Source organism: Rhinopithecus bieti, unplaced genomic scaffold, assembly GCF_001698545.2.
Source record: "Rhinopithecus bieti isolate Rb0 unplaced genomic scaffold, ASM169854v2 scaffold_11744, whole genome shotgun sequence".
Lineage (NCBI taxonomy): Eukaryota > Metazoa > Chordata > Mammalia > Primates > Cercopithecidae > Rhinopithecus > Rhinopithecus bieti.
The window spans coordinates 536,609-547,132 of NW_016807094.1; positions in this window are offsets into that span (position 1 = coordinate 536,609).

A 10,524-nucleotide genomic window follows, 5' to 3' on the forward strand; every position below is an offset into this window, starting at 1 on the left:
AAAAAAAAAAAAAACTAGACGGGCGAGGTGGCGGGCGCCTGTAGTCCCAGCTACTCAGGAGGCTGAGGCAGGAGAATGGCGTAAACCCAGGAGGCGGAGCTTGCAGTGAGCCGAGATCCGGCCACTGCACGCCAGCCTGGGCGGCAGAGCGAGACTCCGTCTCAAAAAAAAAAAAAAAAAAAAAGGACAGATGCACACTGAGTGCTGCAGTAGAAGAGTCCTTACTAGATGCTGACAGAGGGAACAACCAACAGAACACTGATGAGATAATTGAGATAATGAGGTAGCACAGACTTGGATCCCCCCATGGGGCTCCCTGGGAGGCAGATGGTGCCTGGTCTGCCTTGTGAAGGCTGGACAGCCTCTGAGTGCTGCCTCTGCTCCTGTCACTTAGGCTGTCTCCCTGACCGTGGGGGCCCACCAACTCTTCTTTCCGTTCCCTCACCAATATCCTCCCCCAATCTGGTTTTCCCTCTTTCACTTTGTTTTATCCAGAAGCAGAGTTGCTTTGCTTTCCCTTTGTCCCTCCTAGTCTCTTGCTTATGGCCTAAACCTCGAGGCTCATTGGCACACTGGAGCTGGCTCATGCTGACTCTTGAGGGCCAGATATTAAAATTTCAGGAATTTTGCAAGGTGATTGTTAAATATGGCTCTCATCAACGATTAAATTATATGAACTTAAAATTAAGTGAATTATATTGAGAACAAAGGTAATGCATACTGAAAACTCATTCTTTTCAAATTATTTTACTACATTGTACTAATATGTGTGCTCTTGATGTTACTTATGACCATTTTATCTATATAGGGGACATAGTATAAGGCAGTGAGCGACTGCACGTCTCTTCCCAACCCTGTGTTAAGTGACTCCCTGTTGGTTGCTTGAAATTGGCCACAGTGGGGGTATTTATAACACCAAAAAAAAAAAAAAACATTATAAATTGGGGCTTGATTTATTGTTTTATTGATTATTATTATTATTTTTTAAGATGGGGTCTCCCTGTAGCACCCAGGCTGGAGTGCAGTGCTGTGGTCATGGCTCACTGCAGCTTTGACTTGCTGGGGCTCAAGCAATCCTGCCACCTCAGTCTTGCAAGCTGTTGGGACTACTGGTGCATGCCATCATGCCTGGCTAATTATTTAATTTAATTTTTTTTTTTTTGTAGAGATGGCATTTCATTATGTTGCCCAGGCTTGTCTTGAACTCCTGGGCTCAAGTGATCCTCCTGCCTCAGCCTCCCAAAGCCCTGGAATTACAGGTGTGAGCCACCATGCCCAGTCTCTTTTAGAAGCTAATTCAAGCTGAGTTTCTGTTGCTTGCAACCAAAATGTGCCCATCAATATATCCTGTTACCTAATTCTTGATTTATTTTTATTCTATCCTTGCTGGATATTTTTAGTTTTATTATAAATGTGTCTTTTATCACAAGCTGTCCATACCCTCTTTTGGAACTGGGAGACAGAAATGGTCATTTTTTTGCAGATATTGCACTGACAGCCAGGATGGCCTCATTGGAACCTGAGAGGCTGGTTCCCCATTCCACAGAATGTGGGCCTTGCTGGAAGCTCCCAGGCCTTCTCCCCTCACACCTAAACCATTCACTGACTCTTCCTCATCAGTTTCCAGGCCTGCCCTGTTCCCACAGCCTCCACCCTGACCAGGGCCTTGCAGACTCATCAGCCCATCACCTGGCCGGCTGACCTCAGCAGTTCCTGGCTCCTGCAACAGGAGCTCCAGTAACATCCTGGACTCTTCATTGTTCTCTGCCTCAAGGTCTTTGGCTGAACCTTGACACCTGTTCTCCATTTGTACCCCACACCCCCTTTGGTCCAACTCCAGGGCTTAATTTAAGTGAACTTTTAATAAACATTTCCTCTGTGCCAAGCACCATGCTGGCCACCTGCCCTGACTTACCCACTCCTCTCAATTATCCTGCCAGGCTGAACTGGTGCTACTCCCATTTGAGAGAAAACCAAAGCTTGGACGGCTGCAATGACCTGTCCAAGGTCACATGGCTTGTCAGTGATGGAGCCAAGACCTGAAAGCTGGTCTTTCTGATCGGGGAGGCCCTGCTTCTTCCTTGATCCCATGTGGTATCACATCTGGGGGAGGGAGGTGGGGTGCAAGATGCTGAATCTGTTCCCACACATCTGACTGTGGGAAATGACTCTTTCTACCCACGAGGCTAGGACTACCTGGCGACCCCTTCCCTTCCTCTTTCCCTTTCCCTCTGTCCTGCCGGCCAGAGCTCAGGACTCCTGACACAGGCATTCCACCTCCCAGGTGCTGACTCTCCCCGCGACTCACCACTGTATGCTGGAGTTCCCACAGCCACGCCCTCTCCCCACTCTACCCTCCAGGGTTCTTCCTTCTTTCAAAACCTGAGTCAAAGCGCACCCTTTCCAAGAAACCTTCTGTGTGCTAATCCACCCCACCTTGTGGCTCCTGTGCTCCCAGCTCCCTTCAGCCTATGGCACAGAGAAAACTCTGGGCTCTGCAACCCTCCTCCATCAGACTGGACAGCCCACGGGCAAGGGTTGTGTCTCCCGCATCAGACCAGAGTAACACTGAGGACTGACTATGTGAAAAACACTTTGTGGTCCCCTAAGGCACTATAGAAAGGTATAATCAAGGGTGGGGGCACAGATCACAGAGGCAGTGGGAAGGCTGAGAAATGGGGAGAAAGCCAGGTGACCTGAGCTGATGGGGTGGGACTTCCTGGGAGAGGAGAGGTCTGAGCCAACAACATCCCTTACCTGGATATGGCAAATTCTCCCTGCTTGTCCCCTACACCATGGCAAAGTATGTTCTGCATGGACACCAGGGTGGCCTTTGTGAAACATCCGACAGCATCACTCACCAGCTTAGGACCCTTCAGTGGCTCCAGTGTCGTCAGGATAAAGTCTGAGCTTCCCAGCACCTTTATTACCACCTGGCCTAAGGCTCTCAGTTTCATCAGGCAGGCCCAGCCTTGGCTGTGAACACCAGCAATACATAACTGCTTGCAGTTTCCATCAGACCAGTCTTTCACACGTCTGCACTTCGCCCGGGTGCTTCCTTGGGCAAATAGGACGTCCATCCTCACTTCCACTGCTTGCTCAGCATGTACTCATCTTCAAGGTTCAGATCAGTTAAGAGCTCCTCTAGGATGCTGGCCCCTGCTGTCCCCAGCTGGGCTGGTTGTCCTTTCTCAATGCTCCACCATCCTTCACCCACCTGCCCACCCACCATCCACCCACCTCCTGTTCATCCCTCTATCCTTTCATCCATTATTATTTCTTCCTTCCATTCATCCATTCATCTACTTCCCTGCCTGACCACACCCCACCCGTTCATCCCTCCACTTTCTCTCCTTCTTCCCTTCCTTCCACTCATCTATCCATCTGTCCACCTGTCATCCATCCATCCATCCATCCACCCACCCGTCCGTCTATATATCCATCCATCCATCCATCCATCCATCCATCCATCCATCCATCCCCCTTCTACATTCCCATACCCTCTTCCCTTTCCCCTCTTCCTGCTCTCCCTCCTCCCTCCCTCTCCCTATCCTCCTTCTCTCCTCCCTCCTCTTACTCTCCCTCCCCGCTCCCTCCGTCCTTCCTTTCTTCATTGAGCACCTACTTTGTGCCACATAGTCTGCAGGAATCTGCATAAACCATATGTGGAACTGAGGCTTGGCCTTAAAGAACGTGAGGGGTTTGGGTAGGAAGAGAGGACATATGTGGAGATTCAGGCAGAGATTGGAAATGGATGGAGATGTGGGGACCAGCAAGGGGACAGGACTGTTGGGGAGGGGACCCAGTTTACAGTGGGGCCTCATGAGTGATGGGCTGGAGCATTTAAGATGCATTTTGTCTGAACTGAGAGCTAGCAGCAGGGCTGTAAACTAATCTATTCCTTGCCTTTGGCCACCTGACTGTCTGCATTTTTAACAACCTGAACATGATTCTGGGATGCAGGCACAGCCCTTTTCACCCCAGGCATATTCTTAGGCTGCCTAGCTCAGAACCCCAGGGGATACTTCTGCTGTGTGACCTTGAACATGTTCCTTCCCTGGCTGGGACTCACATTTTCTATCTGTAAAGTTAAGAGCCTGGTCTAGAGGCTCTTTTTGGCTCTGACCTCTGGGGAGTTTCTAGCAAGAGGGGACGTGTCATGAAAAAGTGAGGCCTGCAGCCAGCTGAGCTGAGGTGGAACCCTGAATGAGCAGCTGGCTTGCTGTGGGCCTTGGGGGAACTCCTCCACCTCTGAGCTTTCTTCTTCTATAATATGGGCTGGCCGAGCTCTGTTGTCAGCCTTGTGGCACAGCTCGGGGGCTCAGACAAGGGCACAGACACTGAAACGCTGGCTCAGCCCATCTCTGGTGTCAGCCCAGATGGGCAGGCTGGCCTGGGAAATCAGCAGGCGGCATAGCTGTCTGGGGAAAAGGGTACCCCAGGGCCTCAGGAAGTGTTCTAGGCTCCTGCTCTCTGGGGGAAAGGGGATCCTGGGGCCTCAGGAGGTGCTCTAGCCTCCTGCTCCCTTGTGCTGCAATCCTGCCTTCTAGCCAACTCATGGCCTCCCTGCAAGCCCTGCCCTTCTGGAAGCAGAGGCTGCTCCCTCCCCAGCCCACTGTCTCAGCCCACTCTGACAGCCCTGAGCTCTAGGAGTTTTACCCACTCTCCACACAGTTTTCTGAGGCTTGGCGGGGAGAGGGATGGGCAAGGTGAAGGGGGTGGGGCTCTTGGGGGGGTGCCTCGCCCTGCCCGCTTCACCTGTTTGGATTGGCACGGGGCTCCCCCATGCAGGGTGGTACAGGGAGACTCACTAACCACAAGAGGCCCTGCCCTAGGCTCCTCCTTTACCCCACTCCTTCTGGGGCAGTCTGGAGGGAGGGTCAGGTAATGCTGCTCACACAAAGCCTGCCTAGAAGTCCAGAGGTTGGGGGTACTCCAGGGGAGGGTGCAGAGGGGCCGAGAGGAGAGGAAGGGGCGCAGGACTCTGCCAGGAGGAAAAGAGAAGCTCGGCCCCGGGCAGGTTCTGGGGGCCTGGGAATCACAAGGGGGGCTCCAACTTGTTACTTGATTCTGGGCCTTTCTGGACTCAAGACTTCCCATCTGCCACATGAGAGGAGCCAGATTCCACATTTCTTTCCCCAGGGCTGGCGGGGGCCTAGCAAGGCTCTAGACAATCGTGAGAGAAGTATGTGCTATTTCTCCAAGATAAGACATTGTGAAGGGAAGCCGGCATGGGAGTGTCTCAGGGAAGGGGTCCCCAACTCCTGGGCCACAGACTCTACCAGCTGTGGCCTGTTAGGACCCAGGCCACACAGCAGGAGGTGAGCTGCTGGTGAGTGAGCATTGCCTGCTGAGCTCCACCTCCTGTCGCCTGAGCTCCGCCTCCTGTCAGGTCAGCAGTGGCATTAGATTCTCATAGGAGCATAAACCCTCTCTTGAACTGTGCACGCGAGGGATCTAGGATGTGTGCTCCTCATGGGAATCTAACTAATGTCTGCTGATCTGAGGAGGAACAGTTTCATCCCGAAACCCTCCCCACCCCCAGCCCCCTAGGTCCATAGAGAAAGGGTCTTCCATGAAACTGGTCCCTGGTGCCAAAAGGTTGGGGACTGCTGTCTTGGGGCACAGAGAGGGTCTGAGGAGGCCTAGTCTGGCTTTGGGGCTGGACAAGAGAGTAGGAAAGAGTTCTTTCTCTGGGCTTGGGTCTCCCAAAGTCTCTCCTGAAAGCCACAGTCCCTCAAGGAGTTCCTTCAAATGAGGCTCTTAAACTCAGGTTGACGTGAGCTCGTTCCCTCCACTGATGGAGGCAAAGTTCAGTGGGTCAGATTTTAAGGAGAAACGGAATTTTTGCATAGCCTCTAAGTACCTTCCTCAAGGTATTTATTAATTTCAATGGGAGAAACAGAAACGTGACAGTAGAGAAATCCAGCAGCTCCACCTAAGCCAAGTGAACAAGGCTGACGGTGCCAGCGGTAAGACACACGACATATCTGTCCAACGTGCCTGACGGGATGCAACCTCATTTCTGTGGTTTTCTTGCCAAAGTGCATAACCTCAATGTGATCATGAGGAAACATCAGAAAAACCCAAACTGAGGGATATTCTGCAAAATAATTGATCACCCTAGTACTCTTCAAAAGTGACAAGGTCATGAAAGACAAGAAAAGACTGAGGAGCTGTCATGGATAGGAGGAGACTAAGGAGAAGTGAAAGCTAAATGCAATGTGGAGACTGAAATTGGACCCTGCCCCAGAAATGGAACATTTGTGGAAAAACTGGTGGAAGTTCCAATAAAGCCTGTAGTTCATTAATAGTGCGTGGTGGCTCAGGCCTGTAATCCCAGCACTTTGGGAGGCTGAGGTGGGTGGATCACCTGAGGTCAGGAGTTCGGGGTCAGCCAGGCCAACATGGCAAACCCCGTCTCTACTAAAAATACAAAAAATTAGCTGGGCTTCATGGTGAGTGCCTGTAGTCCTAGCTACTCAGGAGGCTGAGGCAGGAGAATCACTTGAACCTGGGAGGTGGAGGTTGTAGTGAGCCGAGACTGCACCATTGTACTCCAGCCTGGGCAACAAGAGCAAAACTCCATCTCAGAAAAAAAAAAAAACAGTATTGTGTCAATGTTAATATATTGGTTTCAGAAATCGTATGATTCTTATGTGGTATGTTCACATTAGGGGAAGCTGGGTGAAGGGTACACAGGATACACGGGAACTCTCGGTACTATTTTGTAACTTTTTCTTAAAGGCTAACATTATTTCATTATTTATTAATTTTTTTTTTTGGAGACAGAGTCTTGCTCTGTTGCCCAGGCTGGAGTGCAGTGGTGCGATCTCGGCTCACTGCAACCTCCGCCTCCTGGGTTCAATCAATTCTCCTGCCTCAGTTTCCCAAGTAGCTGGGTTTACAGGCACTTGCCATGACACTCAGCTAACTTTTTATATATTTTAGTAGAGATGTGGTTTCGTCATGTTGGCCAGGCTGGTCTCAAACTCCTGGCCTCAAGTGATCCACCCATTTCAGCCTCCCAAAGTGCTGGGATTACAGCTATGAGCCACTGTATTCAGCCAAGTGTAACATTATTTCAAAATAAAAATTAAAAAAAAAAAAGAAGCTGGGTATGGCATTACATGCCTGTAATGCCAGCAGTTTGGGAGGCTGAGGTGGGAGAATCCTTTGAGCCCAAGAGTTTGAGACCAGCCTGGGCAACATGGTGAGACCTCGTCTCTACAAAAAAGTGAAAACTAGCTGGGCATGATGGCAGTCCTGGCTACTTGGGAAGCTGAGGTGGGAGGATCCCTTGGGTCCAGGAGATTGAGGCTGCAGTCAGCTGTGATTCTAGCACTGCACTCCACTCTGGGCGACAGAGGGAGACCCTGTGTCAAAAAAAAAAAAAAAAAAAAAGTGGATGATGTCAAGTACAGACCCAAGACCTGAGAATTCCGTGGCTCCCTGCCATCCAATCCCTGGCAACTTGATGTGTCACGCTAAAGGCTGTTCCCAGAAGCCTTCCAGATTGGACCGCCCCCACATCTCATCTCAGCCATCTCCCCACCAGTTTTTACTATTGCTTTGTGAGGTGACGAGCACCCAGTCTGTTCTGTGGTATAGTGGGTCAAATAGGGTTCCCCCAAATCAGGTCCACTGGGGACCTCAGAATATGCCCTTATTTGGAAATAGGGGATTTGCAGATGTAAGTAAGGTAAGGTTTGAGATGAGATCCTACTGGAATAGAGAGATTGCTAAATCCAATGAGTGTCCAACAAGAGACTGGAAAGGACAGAGACGAAGGCTGCATGAATATGAAGGCAGAGATAGGGCGATGCTGCCACAAGCCGAGAACTCAGGGAGGCACCAGAAGCTGAAAGAGGCAAGGAAGGGCTCTTCCCCAGAGCCTTCAGAGGGAGTGTGGCCCTGCCAACACCTTGAGTCAGGGCTTACGGTTTCCAGAGAGAATACATTTCTGTTGCTTTTTTCTTTTCTTTTCTTTTTTTTTTTTTTTGAGATAGAGTTTTGTTCTGTTGCCCATGCTGGAGTGCAGTGGTACAATCTCGGCTCACTGCAACCTCTGCCTCCCTGATTCAAGTGATTCTTCTGCCTCAGTCTCTCGAGTAGCTGGGACTACAGGTGCCCACCACCACACCTGGCTAGTTTTTGTATTTTTAGTAGAGACGGCGTTTCACCATATTGGCCAGGCTGGTCTCGAACTCCTGACCTCAGGTGATCCACCTGCCTTGGCCTCCCAAAGTGCTGGGATTATAGGCGTCAGCCACCATGCCCAGCTAGTTGTTTTAAGCCATCAGATTTGTGGTAATTTGTTATGGCAGCCCTAGGAAACCAATCTCTCTTGTCTGTGCTTTTCTTCTGTTTGTTTGTATGTTAAGTAATGTTGATGTGCATTCCTGCTTCTCTTTGATGCTGGGACCTTCCTACAGGCCGGGATTGTCTCTTCCACTAGGCCGTGCACTCCAAGGGCAGGGGCTGTCCTGAGGTCTCCTCCTTCCTTAGGATGGCATCTCCTGGTGCCCAGCAGAGTCCTCAGCACACAGTGTGGGCTCTGTGGGGGCTGCCTGGCCCTGCCTGCTTCACCTGTTTGGATTGGCACACGGCTCCCCCATGCAGGGTGGTGCAGGGAGACTCACTAACCACAAGAGGTCCTGCCCGGGGCTCCTCCTTTATCCCCCTCCTTTTGGGGCAGGCTGGAGGGAGGGTCAGGTAATGGTGCTCACACAAAGTCTGCTTAGAAGTCCAGAGGTGGGGCGTACTCCGGGCCTCAGCAGTCAAGACTGGCAACCCCTTAACCCCTGATGCCCCAGAAAATGCCCTCCCTTAAAATGTCTGAGTACCATGCTTCTTCGGCATCAGGGAGGGGACGGGAGTGTGGTGTCCTCTAAGTCTGCTCCCTGCTTGGCCGGGCCGTTTGCAGTTCCTTGGTCACTGAGTCCTTGTCTTCAGGGGAAGAGAGGTTAGCCTCAGGCTCCAGGTTGGGCCACGGTTCTAAGGCCGGGTGTGGGGGATCAGGCTTATATTCCATGCTAAGGTTCTGGAGTTGGTGCGTGGGGTTCGGGTGGGGCTGCAGAAGTGCCTTTTCAGATTATGTGCATGGCTGATCTGTCATTGTTTCCCTGCCATCTTTATCTTTTGGATTCCCCTCGGAGGAGGGGGAGGAAGGAGCTTCTTTTGGGTTCCATTGAATCAAATGAAAGGGAAAGTAGAGCTGTTCCTATGTCCTGGGATGCGCAGCTTCTATTCCTGATCCCTGCAGAAGAAAAAGACCGGGTGGTGGTGGTGGTTCGGGTGGCGGGGCACAGAGGCACAGAGGAAGCTGGTATTGGGCTGTGCACCCCATTCCCGCTCCCAGATCCCTCTGGACACAGCATTTTTCTCCAGTGAGCACAGCCTCCCCTTGCCCCACAGCCAACAGCAACATGCCTCCCAACAAAAGCATCTGTCCCTCAGCCAAAATCCCTGTTGCCTCTCTCTGGGGAAATTGTAGGGCTGGGCCAGGGTGGGGGGACCATTCTCTGCAGGGAGATTAGGAGTGTTTGTCAGGGGCGGGTGGAGCGGGGTGGGGCCCTGGCTTACTCACATCCTCGAGAGTCCTTTGCTGGCAGATTTGGGGAGCCCACAGCTCAGGTGTCTGTCTCAGCACTGTCTTCCAAGCTCCTAGGCCACAGTAGTGGGGGGCTCCCCTCCTGGCTTCTGCTTTGGTGACAGTCAAGGTGGGGGTGGGGGTGAGAGAGGGTCCTGCTTCTCTTCTAGGAGCAGTTGATCCCAGGAAAAGCATTGGAGCCTCCAGCAGGGACTGTTGGGGCCTGTCTGAGGAGATAGGATGCGTCAGGCAGCCCCAGACACGACCACATTCCTCCCAACATGCCTGCCGGGGTCTGTGCAGCTGAGGGGCTGACGGGAGGGTGGGGTGGGGGCCAGAAGGGTTTGCTTTGGGAGGTTGTCTGGGAGATTGCTGAAGTTTTGATATACACACCTCCAAAGCAGGACCAAGTGGACTCCTAGAAATGTCCCCTGACCCTTGGGGCTTCAGGAGTCAGGGACCCTCGTGTCCACTTCAGCCTTGCCCTTGGCACAGCCCGGCTCCACTCCAGCCTCTACTCCTCCCCAGAACATCTCCTGGGCCAGTTCCACAAGGGGCTCAAACGAGGGCTCCTGAGCCAGACTTCTGCCCACACTAGGGATGTTCTGGGTGTCTGAGAAGATATCTGGGGCTGGAAGAAAAAAAGGCCCCCCAGGCTTGTTCCTGGATGCAGTTCCATCCACTTTGGGGCTAAGCCTGGGCTACAACGACACCAACCAGGCTTCTCGTCATACTCGGTTTACAAAACCCTTCCACACATGCTGTCGCATTGGCTTCTCAGAGCTGACTGCAGTAGGCAGAGTAGATGCTATGACTCCCACTTTGCAGGTGAGAACACTGAGGGTCTGAGAAGTGTCAAGCCCTGGGTCACAGAGGTGTAAATGGCAGAGCCAGGACCCACCTGACTCCAGGCTGTTTCCTGGCCTCCATGA